This window comes from Vombatus ursinus, unplaced genomic scaffold (assembly GCF_900497805.2).
Source record: "Vombatus ursinus unplaced genomic scaffold, bare-nosed wombat genome assembly UNPS02014773.1, whole genome shotgun sequence".
Taxonomy (NCBI): domain Eukaryota; kingdom Metazoa; phylum Chordata; class Mammalia; order Diprotodontia; family Vombatidae; genus Vombatus; species Vombatus ursinus.
In genome coordinates, this window is record NW_020954551.1 from 38,149,666 (window position 1) to 38,166,842 (window position 17,177).

Here is a 17,177-nt window from a genome sequence, read left to right on the forward strand (position 1 = left end):
TATCAATAAGAGAGATCACAGAAATTTCTCCTTTATATTTCCACTGCTTTTTCCTTTTCCTTTAACCCAGGAGCTCTTACCCTTGGGGGTTAGTAACTTAACCTCTCCGTATCCCTGGCAACTCTCTAAGATTATATTAAGGAAGGGTTGCTGATTGACCTTGGGGAGAACTTCCACTCTGGGAGTTCCCCATACCAAAGTAACTGGGGGTGGGGTGGGGAACAACAAGAAACAAAAAGGGAAAGTTACTAAATTAATCCATTAGATTATAAACTCCTTGAGGGCAAGGGCTGTCTCTTGCCTCTTTTTGTATCTCCATCACTCAGCACAGTGACTAGGATTTAGTAGGTGCTTAATCAACGCTCATTGATTGATTGAAGTTACACCTTCAGAGTTAACCTTGATCTTCCATGAAACATAAACAGAGCTGGATCTGGTCATTCTAAGCTCCCCTTTATTCACTTTGTTCTTTGCCCCCATCTGGGTTGCACACTAGGCCCAGGTTTCAGGCTCCTAAGTCAAGATACATTTAGGTCAAAAGAATCTTAGGACTCCCTGTCCCTTCTAGAACCTGCTTCCTCCCTTTGTCTCTGGATAAGGGCCTCCTGATTGAACCTCAGCGGTAATCCAGTCCAACTGCCTCCCCTGCTCTTACTACTGCCATTTTGTAGGCGATAAAGATGAGACCTAGAGGGTAATGACTTCCAGTGCAGTCACTGCCTCCTTGTTAAGCCTCCTCCATTCCTCATACCAATTTCTATGCCTTTTGCTTTGAAAAGTATTATCCTTGTTCAGGCTCCATGCACATGAAAAGTCCTCTTTCTGCTCCACCAGATTTCTTCACTGGGCTTCAAGGCAATTAGCACTTGTCTCTCCTCGGAGGATTCCATGGCATTAGCCCCAGGATGTCCTATCCTACCCAGGTGAGTTGTTAAGACTATATTATGAAGCTTGTCCATTCACCTTTTGTTTTCAGCTAGCATTTGGTCTTATTTGCCTTAGAGGTCATGTAGCTTTTATGGCTTTCGCCATCAAATGTAGGACCTTGGGTTAGTCACTTCCTCCATGGGCCTCGGTTTCTTCATCTATAAAAAGAGAAAGCTGAATTAAATTATCTCTAAGGTCTTTTCCATGTCTAAATCAAATCCTATGGTTCTACATTCACATGCTTGAGTCTCCTGCATTAGAATAGCTTTCTGTCTCCACAATCCAGAACACACTGCCTCGTCTTCTTGTGTCAAAGCTCTCATTCATAGACTCCTCTAGCAATCAGCTCATTCAGAGTGCAGGGATGATTGAATTGTTCTGAGCCTAATGAGTGATGACATCTTACCTAAGTCAGTATTTGAATTCTGCCTACTTCTCCAGGTTGTTCCAATGACTCACCCTTTAGACATGTCTTGCCCCACTCCTTAAGGGTGAGGTCTCTTCAAATTCTTTCTGCATGTAGTAAGAACCCAATCACTTCCAAGAGTCAGGGCTGGGTTACTCTGACACAGGAGTATCCCCTGAGAATGGCTCAAATGCATTTCCCTAGTAGAGGTCCTACCAAGAGAAAAGAGTGGCTAGGTTTATTATTGAGAAATATTGCAGTAGCAATAAGGTCAAGAACCTGGTGCTGGGATTTGGAGTCACTGGACTTGAGTCTGAATTATAGGTCTGCCACTTATTATCTATGTTAATTTGGACAGATCACTTATTCTCTCTGGGTCTAGGGGCTATGACACAGATGATGATCTATTAAAGAAGGCTTAGAAAAAGCAGTCAGAATGGTAAGAAAAGAACAAAAAATGAGTAATGTCATGCAAACTAAGAGAGGACAGCCTACCCAGGACTATAGGATGGTCAACAGAGATGAACACAGCAGAGAAGTCAAGAAGGGGGAGGACTGAGGAAAGACTATTCATCAGAGTTGATGCCTGGGAGCTCAGTGGTAGTTCTAGAGGGAGAACTTTCAGAGTGATGAGGTTAGAAGCCAGACTGAAGTGAATGAGAGAATAGGAAGTGGATGAAGAGTGATCAGACAGCTTTTTCTGAGAGTTTGGCCTTGAAAGAGTAGAAAAGCTTGAGGGGATGTTAGCATCAAGTGAGGGTTTTTTTTTTAAAGGATGGTAGAGACTGGGACATGTTTATAGTCAGCAGGGGAAGAATCCAAAGATAAGGAGACGTTGAAAATCAAAAGAGGACGTGATTATAGGGGCAACACGCCTAAGAAGACAGAAGGGCATATGGTCAAGGATACATGTAGAAGGGTTGATCTTGGTGAGCTGAAAGACCAACTCTTAAGAGAATAGAGTAAACGAGTAGAAAATGAGGGATGATATTATGAGATGATGAAGAGAAGAGAATGGTTAAGAGGAATATGACCTCTATCTTCCTCAGTGAAATAAAAGTCAGGGTCCTCAGCTGCGAGGGTGTGAGAAGAGAAAAGGTTTGGAACATTAACATTGGGGAGTTTGATGAAGAATAACATAGAAGTAAAAGGATTGAATTTGTACATCAAGAACCCTATTAAAATTAAAGTTTAAAAATTTATATGGACCTAGTCATTGTAATTTTTGTGATTTTTCTCTAGCTCCAATCAGAAGCACGAGTAAGCCAGAAGGAGGCAGATGGTGGACGTAATCCAGAGTTGGGTATATATAATTGGCAAGGCATAAATAATTCTGAGTCTCTCACCTCTCTATTGGGGCAGAGGTAGCATGTTTCATTATTAGTCCTTTGGAATCATGATTGGTTATTACGATGATCAGAGTTCCTAAGTCTTTCAAAGTTATTTTTTTACTGTATAAATGGTTCTCCTGGTTCTGTTCAATTCTCTCTGCATCATTCATACACATCAGGCCAGGTTTCTTTGAAACTATCCCCTTCATCTTATAGCACAAAAGTACTTCATCACATTTATGTACTATAACTTGTCCAGTCATTCCCCAATGGTATTCCTTCAGAATCCAATTCTTTGTCACCTCAAACAGAGTTATAAATTTTTTGTATATCCTAAGTTAAAGTTTGTTTTGCTTAGGACTAATCTCACACTTCCTCTTATATTCTCTTCTTTCTCCTCTTTCCTTTTTATTTCCCTGTCGAATGAAATGTTGTCTTTACCCAACTGTGTGTGTGTGTGTGTGTATATATATATATACACATATATATATGCATTCTTCCCTCCTTCCTAAGAGAGTGAAGTTAATGCATCAGTGGTTCCTGCCACCTTTCTCCTTGTTTGTATAGACTTCTCCTTTGTTTGGCTTTCCTCATAAGGTGAGATAATTTTCTCTAACTTTCCTTTTCCTTCTCCCTCAAGGTCTACATATTCATTTCCTCCTCCCTTTCTATTCTTTTAAGATCATCAAGGCTTAACAGAACCACTGCCAGGTCTTCTGTCTCTAGTATTAGAGGGAGTATTAGACTCCCTCTGTTACCCCCAATGATGCTAAGGTTCAGAGGGGACACATGTATCATCTCTCTGTTAGAATGTAGACAGTTTATCCTCTTTTTGTCTATCATTGTTTGTTCATGTTCACGTTCCTTTTAACTCCTGTATTTGAACTTCAAAGTTTCTATACAGCTCTGGTCTTTTCATCAGTAATGCTTGGAAATCCTCTATTTCATTAAAGCTCCATTTCTCCCAGTAAGATTATGCTCAGTTTTGCTGCATAAGTTATTCTTGGCTTCAAGTCTTTCCTTTCTGCGATATCATTGCAGAATATCATTGTTTCCTTAGAACAGTGGCTGCTAAATTGTATGTGATTCTGACTGTGGCTCCTCAGTTCTTGAATTCTTTCTTTCCAACTGCTTGTCACTCAGATTCTGAACACTGGCATCATCCAACCAGTTGCAAGTCTTGTCAATTCTATCCCCACAATACTCTTGCATCCATCTCCTTCTGTCTGCTCACATGGCCACCACTCTAGGCCAGCCCTTCATCACCTCTCACTTAGACTATTGCAATAGCTTCCTAATTAGCCTTCCTTAAGTTTTTTTCATTTTTCTTTTAAATTTATTTTTAGTTTCCAACATTCACTTCCACAAGATTTTGAGCTCCAAATTTTCTCCCCATCTCTCCCCTCCCCTCACCCCATGATGGCGTGCATTCTGATTACCCCTTCCCCCAATCTGCCCTGCCTTCTATCACCCTGACCACTTCTCTTATCCCCTTCCCCTTTTATTTTCCTGTAGGGCAAGATAAATTTCTATACCCCATTGCTTGTGCGTGTTATTTCCCAGTTGCATGTGAAAACAATTTTAACATTCATTTTTAAAACTTTGAGTTCCAAATTCTCACCCTTCCTCCCTCCCCACTTACCCTCATTGAGAAGGCAAGCAATTCGATATAGGTTATACACGTACAGTCATGCAAAACACTTCCATAATAGTCATGTTGTGAAAGACTAACTATAGTTCCCTCCATCCTATCCCCCCATTTATTCTATTCTTTCCTTTGACCCTGTCTCTCCCTGTTTGCTTCTGATTACCCCCTCCCCCAATCCGCCCTCCCTTCTCAAGTTTTTATTCTCTCCAATCTATGCTCCATACAACTGCTGAAGTGATTACCGTCTAAAGTACAAGCTATGTCACTTCCCTACTCAATAAACTCCAGTGCCTTCCCATTATTTCTAGAATCAAATACCAAAACCTCTATTCGACATTTAAAACCCTTTACAACTTGGTTCCAACCTACATTTCCAGCTTTATTCTGTTTCTCCTCTCTATAGTCTCTGTGTAAATTAACCTTCTTAATAGCTCTCACACACGACACTCCATCCTTCTTTCTCGGTGTTTTTGCACCGACTAGACTTCATGCCAAGAATGCATTTCCTCCTGACTTTTGCCTCCAAGAATTCCTATTTTCCTTGAGTTCCACATTCTCTACGAGACCTTTTTGCTTCCCTTTTTTGCTTGTTCTTTCCCCTCAAAAATACCCGATATTTATCTCGGACACACTTATACACATGCATGTTATGTCCTCTAATAGAAAGTGAGTTTCTTGAAGGCAGAGATGCTTGTTTTTGTCTTTGCATCTTCACTGCCTAGTACACAGCAGATGGAGAATCGATGCTTCTTCATGGACGGTTTCATTTATAATCTATAATCCCAACAGGAATTGAACTAGATTACCCTAAGGTCCTTGCCAGCTCTAAATCCATGATTTTATGTTATTGTCCTTTGGCCCCAGGTCTTTCTCTAGTCTGCACTCACGGGAAGAAACAGAGATACCATTAATAATAGAAGAAATAACAAAGCGATTACCTGTGTTCATGAAAATCCTATCCTACTTTCATAGCATGATTTTATTTTTCAAAAATCTTTTTATGTCATTATCTCATTTAGTCTTTTCAATGCTTCCATGAGAAAGGCAATTATTCTTCCCATTTTATAGATAAGGGAACTGAGACTTGGAGAGATTCAGTGACTTTCCCAAAGCAGATTTAAAGGCAGAAGATCATAATACATTCTTAAGGTGATGCCCTATGGCTGCATCATGGAATACCTTAGTTTCCGAAGAATTAAGGTTAGAGGTCATCCCCTATGTTCAATGGAAAGGAATGATGGGGATAAGTAAGCTGCAGCACATTACCAATAAATAATTGTTCAGGAGAGGTGGAGTAAAGGATATGATCAAAGAGATATATGACTGGAAAAGTCAGTTGGCTAAGTGATAACTGATAGCCAATTTTGATGCCCTTTTAGTACCTACAAAACCAGTCAATCAATCAACAAGTATTTATTATCTACAAACCTTTTAGAAAAGAGTTCCCAGCAGGTTGAGTAGAGTCCCCTGCAAAAGATTTGTGGGAGGATGTGTTGAATAGGATGAGAAGGCATGGATGGGTTGTGTGATCTTCACCACTGGAGGGATTACCTACATGATGAGAATTATGGGAACAAGACACAAGCCAGTGAAAACCACAAAATAAAGTCCATTTTATCTTCAAAACAACTATCTATGTGTGAAATACATACTATGAGTTGCTAATGAGAAAATAAGAAATCCAATCCAACAAGCATTTATTGTGTTCTCTATATGCAAGACAGTGTCCTGCGCCTTGGAGATAGAACAATAGAAGAAAAACAATCCCAACATATAAATACATGTGCATGCATTTGGTCATTTGATGGGGAGAGCGCCCTACAAACTAGGGCAACTGGGGAAGGCTTTAGGCAAGAGGTGGTTGTATTTTGCAAACTCTGAAATGCTCTGTAAATTTCAGTTATCATTATCATTACCATGTAGACCAGCAGCATTGACCTCCCTCCACATTCTCATCACATTCTGAATTATTCTTTCATTTCATTTCATTATTTGTTTCATTATTCTTTCATTTCAATTTCAGCAAACATTTACTGAGTAACTATTCTGTGTAAGTCCGGGGTTCCTCTATTAGGGTTGGGATGAAGAAGCAAGAAGAGTACCTTCCCTCTGAAATTACCTCCCATTTATACTGTATATATAGATACACACAGACACACACATTTACACAGACAGTTGTTTGCATGTTTCCTTCTCCATTAGAATATGAGCTCCTTGTGGACAGGGACTGTGTTTTTGCTTTTCCTTGTATCCTCTTTTATCCCCGAGTGCCTAGTACATAGTAGGTGCTTAATAAATGATGGTTGTTATTGTTGATGATAATGTTGATGATGAGGAGGAGTAAGACACATATATCCCTGCTCTTGAGGAGCTTAGAATATGAAATGCAGGGCGAAATTTGCATCCAGATAATAATTAGTATTTATGCAGCTATAATGTTTGCAAAAACACTTTACATAGACCATCTCATACTATAAGAGAGAATGTGATATGTGTATTAGAGAGGTTCAAAGGAAATTCTGCATAGGACTAGAGGAGGGAGAGCCACATTTGGGCACAGGACAATCATGGAAGCCATGGAGGAGGTGTCATGAAGGACAAGAGGATCTTCACCAGGTAGACAAGGAGAGGAAAGCATCCCCAGAGTGCAGACCACCAGGCAGACTTTCTGCAGAAGGGAAAGATTCCTCTTCTTCCTTGGAAGAATTTTGTTTTGTTTTGTTTTTGTTTTTGTTTTAAAGTCTTTTTTTGATGCCTCGTTGCTCTCCAAGATTGCCTTTTTGACAATTTTTGGTGATTGTTTCAGAGGTTTTGCCAAAGTTCCAATATCCCCTCCCATCTTTGTATGTGTAAAAACTTCAAGTGGTTCTCCCCCTTTAGCTGCCCCAAGACATTATTTCCCCTCATGTTCTCTTGTACATTTCCTTAACAGCCAGTGGGTAGTTTCATCAACTTTAGCACCTTGAACATTTATCATTCATCAGGCATCAATGTAGCCCAATCCTGGTGGAACTAATACAACCTGTACACCAAAAGAGAAGATGGCAGGTGCATCGTGTTTCCTCTCATCAATACTGGAGATGGCAAGATGCCATAAGGATGAACATAATGTGCTTGTAAGCCTTCCAGTTGAATTTACATAGAACATTGTTTCTCCCACTTAGTAATTCTCACCCCGTGCCAAAAGGCTTTATGCTGCTTGTGACAGACTTGGATAATAATGCACACCCTTTAAGACAGTGACAACCAGGGCTTCTTCATTTGGCCTGCTGTTATTTATTTGTTTTAAAATTCTTCTATTTACATTTTGGAGGATGCGGTGGATGAGGCAGACAGGCTTTCCAGAAGTCCTGATTCCAAAGATCACAGAGGTGAGAGACAGAAGGGACCTTTAAACATTACAGGATGACCATAGAAACCATAGATTGCACTTTAGAGCTACAAGGGACCTTAGAGGCAATCAAGTTCAACCCCTTCATTTTACAGATGAGGAAACTGAGGCATAGAGAGATTAAACCCCGGATCATAGAGTTAGTGTTTAAGACAGGAGCTGAGCCCGGGTCTTCCTGACTCCAAGTCCAGTGCCTTATCCATTCTATCACACTTCTTTCCAACTGGTCCAGCCTCCACATTTTAAAGAGAAGGAACCTGAAGTTTAGCAAAAGGATGAGGCTTTGTTCAAGATCACACAGGGGGAGTTCTGCTACTGGAAGCCAAGATGGCGGAGTAAAAAGGTAGTCTCTCTCACCCTCCCCTATCAACCTCTGAAAACTCAGAAAATATCACCCCAGAAAAAAACCCTGGAACAGCTGAACCAGAAGAAACACGGGGTGCAGCAGCCCAGGTAGCTAGAGGGATTAACGGGAAAGGCCCCTCTTACCCTGGGGGAAGGGGAGCAGTACGGAACTGGGAGTCGCCCAGCCAGCTAGTGGAAAGACCCACTTTAGCACACCAGGAGGAGATTCTGGTGCCTTGGCATTCTACAGCAAACGGGTCTCCCAGTGCTTCAGCAAAAATAAGGGAAGCAGCACTACAAAGGGCCCCAGGTGGATAAGCACCCTGCAGCATTTGTCTGTAAGGAGCTGAAGAAAGCAACCTAGAGTTGCCCCAAAGTTCCAGCCTTGTTGATTCCAGCCCAACACCAGATAAGCTGTCAGAACCCTACAGCCTCCAACTGCCAACCAGGAGGAGATCCTGAAGCCCAGGTGGTCGAGCAGGCAAACACCAACAGCTGGACCTCCTAGTGCCTCAGTTAGGGCACGGGAACTGGTGGAAACCAGCTCAGAAAACCACCAGGTGCCTCGGCATTCTACAGCAAAGAAGTCTCCCAGTGCCTCAACAGAAATAAGGGAGGCAGCACTGCAAGGGGCCCCAGGCAGATAAACACCCAGTAGCACCCATCTAAAAGGAGCTGAACAAAGCTAAAGAAAAGGAAAAGCAGGCAACCTAGATTTGCCTGAAAGTCTCAGCCTTGCTGATTCCAGCCCAACACCAGCTAAGCTGCCAGAACCCTACAACCTCCAATTGCCAACATAAGAGGACCCAGCACACAAAGCCAGTGACCAAGACCTAGGCTCCTAATGCAAGAAACTTGGGTCAGTGCCCTCTGCTCCCCAGCAGGAGAGCATAATCCCTTTAAAAGCCGGGAATAAAGAAGCACCATGAGTAAAAAGAAACGTACGATAGATTCATATTATGAGAAGAGTGAAGAACAAGACAGAAGTTTTGAAGAGGACAACACTGTCATCAAACCCACATCTGCAACATCAAAAGGGAATATGAACTGGTCTGAAGCCCAAAAAGCCTTCTTAGAAGAACTCAAGAAGGATTTTAAAAGTCAAATGAGAGAGGTAGAGGAGTCCTTAAAAAGTACAATTGGCCAATTGGATAAAAAGTACATTGAAGAAAACAAATCCCTAAAAAACACAATTGGCCAACTGGAAAAAAGTACACTGAAGAAAATAAATCCCTTAAAAATACAATTGGCCAACTGGAAAAAAGTGCACTGAAGAAAACAAATCCCTTAGAAATACAATTGACCAATTGGAGAAGAAAGTACAACATCTAACAGAAGAAAACAATATGTTAAAAATTAGAATTGAACAAATGGAAACTAATGATTCTATGAGAGAACAAGAATCAATCAAACAGAAACAAAAAAATGAAAAAATAGATGAAAACGTAAAATACCTCATGGGTAAAACAACTGACCTGGAAAATCGATCCAGGAGAGGCAATTTAAAAATATAGGCCTACCTGAAAATCATGATGAAAAAAAGAGGCTGGACAATATCCTTCAGGAAATCATAAAGGAAAACTGCCCTGAACTCCTAGAATCAGAAGGTAAAATAACTATAGAAAGAATCCACCGTTCCCCACCTGAAACATCCCAAATTGAAAACACCAAGGAATATAATAGCTAAATTCCAAAATTACCAGATTAAAGAGAAATTACTGCAAGCAGCCAGAAAGAAACAATTTAAATATCATGGAACCACAGTCAGGATTACACAGGACCTTTCAGCCTCTACATTAAAAGACCGTAGGGCATGGAACATGATATTCCGTAAGGCAAAGGAGCTTGGAATGCAGCCAAGGATTAACTACCCAGCCAAAATAAGCATGATTTTTCAGGGAAGGAGATGGATATTCAACGAAATAGGGGACTTCCAAACATTCCTGATAAAAAGACCAGAGCTCAACAAAAAATTTGATCTTCAAGTACAAGATTCAAGAGAGACATAAAAAGGTAAATGGGACAGAAAGATACAATATGTTGTTAATAAGGGCAAAATGTTTACATCCCTACAAGGGAAGATGACACTTGCAACTCTTGAGAACTGTATTGTTATTACACCATGTTAAAGGAGTATACATAAAGGGGGTGGATATAAATTGACTTTGATGTAATGATAAAAAAAAATTTAATCAAGTGGGTTAAATGTATCCAAGTAAGTAGATTAGTATGAGCTAAGAAAATGTACTGAGAAAGGAGGAGGCAAACAGAGGGTAAATTACATTACAGGAAAAGACACAAAAACCTATCAGAGCCAAGGTAAAGAAGAGAGGGGGATGAGCATTGTTTGAACCTTACTCTCATCAGATTTGGCTCAAGAAGGGAATAACATAATCAGTTAGGTATAGAGATCGAACTTGCACTATAGGCAGTAGGAGGGAAAAGGGGAAAGAAAAGGGAGGGGGAATTGAAGGGAGGGAAGAAGTAGCAAGGGTAAAGGAGAAGAAAAGTGAAAGGGATAATAGAAGGGAGGTGGGATTGAAGGAGGCGGTGATCAAAAGCAAAACACTAGTTGGGGGGGAAGAAGAAAGGAGAAAGAAAAGCATAAACGGGAGAAAAAAGGATGGAGAAAAAGACACAGATAGTAATCATAACTGTATATGTGAATGGGATGGACTCTCCAACAAAACAGAAGCAGATAGAAGAATGGATTAAAAACCATAATCCTACAATATGTTGTTTACAGGAAACACATTTGAAAAAGAGTGACACACACAGGGTAAAGGTAAAAGGCTGGAGCAGAATATATTATGCTTCACCTGAAGTAAAAAAAACAGGGGTAGCAATCCTGATCTCAGACAAAGCAAAAGCAAAAATAGATCTTATTAAAAGAGATAAGGAAGGAAACTACATCCTGCTAAAAGGCACCATAGACAATGAAGTAATATCATTACTAAACATATATGCATCAAATGGTATAGCATCCAAATTCTTAGAAGAGAAATTCAGAGAGTTACAGGAAGAAATAGACAGCAAAACTATACTAGTGGGGGACCTCAACCTCCCCCTCTCTGAACTAGATAAATCTAACCACAAAATAAACAAGAAAGAAGTTAAGGAGGTGAATAGAACATTAGAAAAGTTAGGTATGATAGACCTCTGGAGAAAACTGAATGGGGATAGAAAGGAATATACTTTTTTCTCGGCGGTACATGGCACATACACAAAAATTGACCATGTGCTAGGGTATAAAAACCTCACAATCCAATGCAGAAAGGCAGAAATATTAAATGCATCCTTTTCAGATCATGATGCAATAAAAATTATATGTAATAAAGGGCCATGAAAGATAGACTAAAAAATAATTGGAAATTAAATAATCTAATCCTAAAAAATTATTGGGTCAAACAACAAATCATAGAAACAACCAGTAACTTCATTCAAGAGAATGACAATAATGAGACAACATACCAAAACTTATGGGATGCAGCAAAAGCAGTTCTTAGGGGAAGTTTTTTATCTCTAAATGCTTACATGAATAAAATAGAAAAAGAGATCAATGAATTGGGCATACAACTAAAAAAACTAGAAAAAGAACAAATTAAAAATCCTCAATTAAACACCAAATTAGAAATATTGAAAACCAAAGGAAAAATTAATAAAATTGAAATTAAGAAAACTATTGAACTAATAAATAAAACTAAGAGCTGGTTTTATGAAAAAACCAATAAAATAGATAAACCTTTGGTTAGTCTAATTAAAAAAAAGAAAGAAGAAAACCAAATTACTAGTATCAAGAATGACAAGGGTGAAGCTACCACCAATGAAGAGGAAATTAAAACAACAATTAGGAATTATTTTGCCCAACTACATGCCAACAAATTTGACAATCTTAGTGAAATGGATACATATTTACAAAAATATAAATTGCCCAGATTAACAGAAGAGGAAGTAAAATACATAAATTATCCCATCTCAGAAAAAGAAATTGAACAAGCCATTGATGAACTCCCTAGGAAAAAATCTCCAGGGCCAAATGGATTTACATGCGAATTCTATCAAACATTTAAAGAACAACTAATTCCAATACTATATAGACTATTTGGTAAAATAGGTGAAGACGGAATCTTACCAAATTCTTTTTATGATACAAATATGGTGCTGATACCTAAACCAGGAAGAGTCAAAACAGAGAAAGAAAATTATAGACTAATTTCTCTAATGAATATAGATGCAAAAATTTTAAACAAAGTATTAGCAAATAGATTACAACAACTTATCACAAGAATAATACACTATGACCAGGTAGGATTTATACTAGGAATGCAGGGCTGGTTCAATATAAGGAAAACTATCAGCATAATTCATCACATCAACACCAAAACTAACAAAAACCACATGATCATCTCAACAGATGCAGAAAAAGCTTTTGACAAAATACAACACCCATTCCTATTAAAGACACTAGAGAGCATAGGTATGAATGGAGTCTTCCTTAAAATAATAAATAGCATCTATCTAAAACCTTCCGCAAACGTAATATGTAATGGCGACAAGCTAGTAGCATTTCCAATAAGATCGGGGGTGAAACAAGGATGTCCATTATCACCACTGTTATTCAACATTGTACTGGAAAAGTTAGCTTTAGCAATAAGAGAAGAAAAAGACATTGAAGGTATTAGAATAGGCAAAGAAGAAACAAAGCTATCACTCTTTGCAGATGACATGATGTTATACTTAGAGAATCCCAGAGAATCAAGTAAAAAACTACTTGAAATAATAAACAACTTTAGCTAAGTTGCAGGCTATAAAATAAACCCACATAAATCATCAGCATTTCTATATATTACCAACAAAGGCCAACAGCAAGAGATAGAAAGAGAAATTCCATTTAAACTTACTGTAGACATTATAAAATATTTAGGAGTCTACCTCCTGAAACAAACCCAGGAACTCTATGAACACAATTACAAAACACTTTTCACGCAAATAAAGTCAGATCTAAATAATTGGAAAAACATCAGTTGCTCATGGGTAGGCCGAGCTAATATAATAAAAATGACAATTCTACCTAAGCTAATTTACTTATTCAGTGCCATGCCAATCAAACTACCAAAAAATTATTTTATAGAGTTGGAAAAAATAATAACAAGATTCATTTGGAAGAACAAAAGGTCTAGAATATCAAGAGAACTAATGAAAAGAAATGCAGGGGAAGGTGGCCTAGCCATTCCAGATCTTAAATTGTATTATAAAGCAGCATTCATCAAAACTGCTTGGTACTGGCTAAGAAATAGAGTGGTGGATCAGTGGAATAGGTTAAATATGCAAGACACAGTAGTCAATGACTATAGTAATCTATTATTTGATAAACCCAAAGACCCCAGCTTCTGGGATAAGAACCCACTCTTTGAAAAAAACTGCTGGGAAAACTGGAAAAGAGTATGGCAGAAACTAGACATAGACCAAAATCTTACACCATATACCAAAATAAAATCTACATGGGTTCATGATTTAGATATAAAGGCTGATACTATAAGCAAACTGGGAGAGCAAGGAATAATTTACCTGTCAGATCTATGGAGAACAGAAGAATTCGTGACCAAACAGGAGATAGAGAACATTACAAAAAGCAAAAATAGATAATTTTGATTACATTAAATTGAAACATTTTTGCACAAACAAAGCCAATGCAACTAAGATTAGAAGGAAGGTAGAAAATTGGGAAAGAATTTTTACAACCAGTCTCTCTGATAAGGGCCTCATTTCTAAAATATATAGAGAATTAAGTCAAATTTATAAGAATACAAGCCATTCCCCAATTGATAAATGGTCAAAGGATATGAACAGACAGTTCTCAGATGAAGAAATTAAAGCCATCTATAGTCATATGAAAAAATGCTCTAAATCACTCTTGATTAGAGAAATGCAAATCAAAACAACTCTGAGGTACCACATCACACCTATCAGAATGGCCAACATGAGAAAACGGGAAAATGATAAATGTTGGGGAAAATGTGGGAAAACTGGAACTCTAATGCATTGTTGGTGGAGTTGTGAAATGATCCAACCATTTTGGAGAGCAATTTGGAACTATGCCCAAAGGGCTATAAAAATGTGCATACCCTTTGACCCAGCAATAGCACTTCTAGGGCTATATCCCAAAGAGATCATACAAATGGGAAAAGGACCTACATGTACAAAAATATTCATAGCAGCTCTTTTTGTGGTGGCAAAGAATTGGAAATTGAGAGGATGCCCATCAATTGGGGAATGGCTGAGCAAGTTGTGGTATATGAATGTGATGGAATACTATTGTGCTATAAGAAATGATGAACAGGCTGACTTCAGAAAAACCTGGAAAGAACTGTATGGTCTGATGCGGAGTGAAGTGAGCAGAACCAAGAGAACGTTGTACACATAACAGCCACGTTGTGTGATGACTAATATTGATAAACTTAACCCTTCCCGGCAATACAAGGATATAAGACATCTCCAGAGGCCTTGTGACAGAAAATGCTATCCACATCCAAAGAAAGAACTATGGAAGTCGAATTACTATTTTTTTTCTCTTCTGTTGAGTTTTGTTTCCTATTTCTGATGGTTCCTCCTATTGGTTTTAATTTTTACTTACAACATCACTAATGTGAAAATACGTTTAATATGAATGTAAATGTATAGCCTATATCACATTGTGTGCCGTCTTGGGGAGGGTGGTGGGGAGGAAAGGGAAGAAAAATTTTAAACTCAAAAGCATATGGAAGTGGTTATTGATAAATCAAAATAAATTAATAAAAAAAAAAGATCACACAGGCAATAAGTAACAGAACAAAAATTTCATCCTGCCTTACATTGGGTTACTGTCAAGAAGTGGTTCTTCTCTTACTATAGGCAGGAATTATGTATGGTTATGAATATATACATGAAATATGTGGGGCATTGTAATAATAGTAATAATAATCATTAGCATTTATTTGGTGCTTTAAGGTTTGCAAAATACTCTACAAATATCTGATTTGATCTTCACAATCACCCTGAGAGGTAGCTATGATTATTATCCCCATTTTACAGATGAGGAAACAGAGGCAAACAGAAGTTAATTGACTTACACAGGGTCACACCGTTAGTGAGTGTCTGAGGTGGGATTTGAACTCAGATTTTCCTGACTCCAGGTTCGGTGCTATATCCACTGTGGAAAAAGCTGTCTTCTTTAAGGAAACACTTACTTGTAGGACAATGTGAATCTATGTGAAATGTGAATTGAAGCCATTTGATGTCTGTTTAGCTCAGGTTTAAAGATGGAAAGGTGCCTCAGAAAGGGCACTGAAATGAACAGGGTCTGCCTCTAGCTGGGCCAGTCAGGTGCTCTTCAATATAGGCTGATGTTTCTAGATCTGGGTAACAGGAAAAAGGGCCTGACCTGAAGTCCCCTGTTCAGTAAGGGGCAAACAGCTCGTGGTCAGTTATAGCGAGCCAGGGGCTGCTTACTAGGGATCATAGGACGTAGAGCGCAGAGTGGCCTAGAAAGACCTTCCAAAGAGGGAAAGAGACGGAGCTGAATTTATGAGACTCTAGGCCAGAAATGAAACTGACCCATTACATATTTGAATTTATACATATACAACTATATGAAAAACTATGTAACTATACATATAACTATAACCATATAACCATATATCTATTTATAACTATGTAACTACATATAACAATATATGTAATATATAACTATGTATAACTACATAACTATATAATTAGCTATATGGCTACATATAACTATATAAAAAACTATAACTAATATAACTGCATAACTATAAAAACTATAACTACAACTACATAACTATATATAACGGTATACCTACATATAGTTATATATTTATATAACTATGTACTGCATAACTAAAAAAGACTATATAACTATATACTACTACACAACTATGTATGACTATATGTAATTAAATACCTATACATAATTACGCAATTATATAACTATAACTATATAATTATATAACTACATAACTATATTTAACTATATAACTACATATAGGGGCAGCTAGGTGGCACAGTGGATAGAGCACTAGGCTTGGAATGAGGAAAACTCTTCACAAGTTCAAATCCAGCCTCAGACACTTACTAGCTGTACAAGTCCCTTAACTTTGTTTGCCTCAGTTTCCTCATCTGTAAATTGAGCTGAAGAAGGAAATGGCTAACCACTCTAGTATCTCTGCTAAGAAAACCCCAAATGGGGGTCATGAAGAAACGGAGGTGACTGAATAATTAACTACGTATATATAATTATATAACCTTACCTGTAAACATATCTAAGCATATGTAACTAGAACTACATATCTCTAGAGCTATCTACAATGATATAACTACAACTATTATAACTATTCATCTATATAACTACATATAACTATAAACCTATAATTATATAATTACATAACTATAACTACAACGATATAACTATATACAACTACAATTATGTCTATATAATTATAACCATATGCCTATATATAATTGTATAACTACATATAGAACTATACATAACTACAATATAACTATATACAACCACATATGTAACCATGTACTTATATATAATTATAGAACTACATAACTAGAACTCCAACGATACAACTATATCTAACTATAATTACATGTCTATATAATTATAACCATACGCCTGTATATAACTATATAGTGACATACAGAACTATATCTAACCACATATGCAACCACGTACCTATATATAATTACAGAACTGCACGACTACAATCAATAACCACTTAATGACGGATGTATATGTGTGCAGATAGATACACAGATGGTTCGCCCATCTGTAAAATGAGGTTGGACTGGCTGGCTTTTGCGCTCCATTTCAGCTCCGCAGCTACGAGCACAAGCCTGGCTTCTCTTTTCCCCTCCCGCCTCCTTCCCAGCTTCCGGCTCCCATTCTCCTGTGGCGCCTGCGCAGATGCCCACCTCTCGCTGACTCTTACTCCTCTCCCTCCCTGCCTCGGGTGACTCGATAACTCGGTGCTCGATAAATGCGTGCCTGGCCTGCCTGCCGCGCAGGCTCTCTTGCCGAGGGCCGAAGGAATGGATGCCTGATGGCCGCCCGGGCCCAGTGAG

The 17,177-nt window shown here is 38.4% G+C and overlaps 1 long non-coding RNA gene across 2 annotated transcripts; it reads right to left on the reverse strand.

Annotated features, from left to right (window-relative positions):
* Positions 1 to 437: 437 nt before the first annotated feature.
* On the reverse strand, positions 438 to 16,966 carry LOC114044520. 2 transcript variants are annotated; one of them, XR_003569249.1, is made up of 4 exons: positions 16,789 to 16,966; positions 5,741 to 5,863; positions 1,387 to 1,545; positions 438 to 1,085 (listed from the first exon to the last, which is right to left on the reverse strand). It is a non-coding gene; the product is annotated as an uncharacterized LOC114044520 (long non-coding RNA). The 2 variants fall into 2 exon arrangements; XR_003569250.1 differs by lacking the exon at positions 1,387 to 1,545.
* Between the last annotated feature and the right edge of the window lie 211 nt (positions 16,967 to 17,177).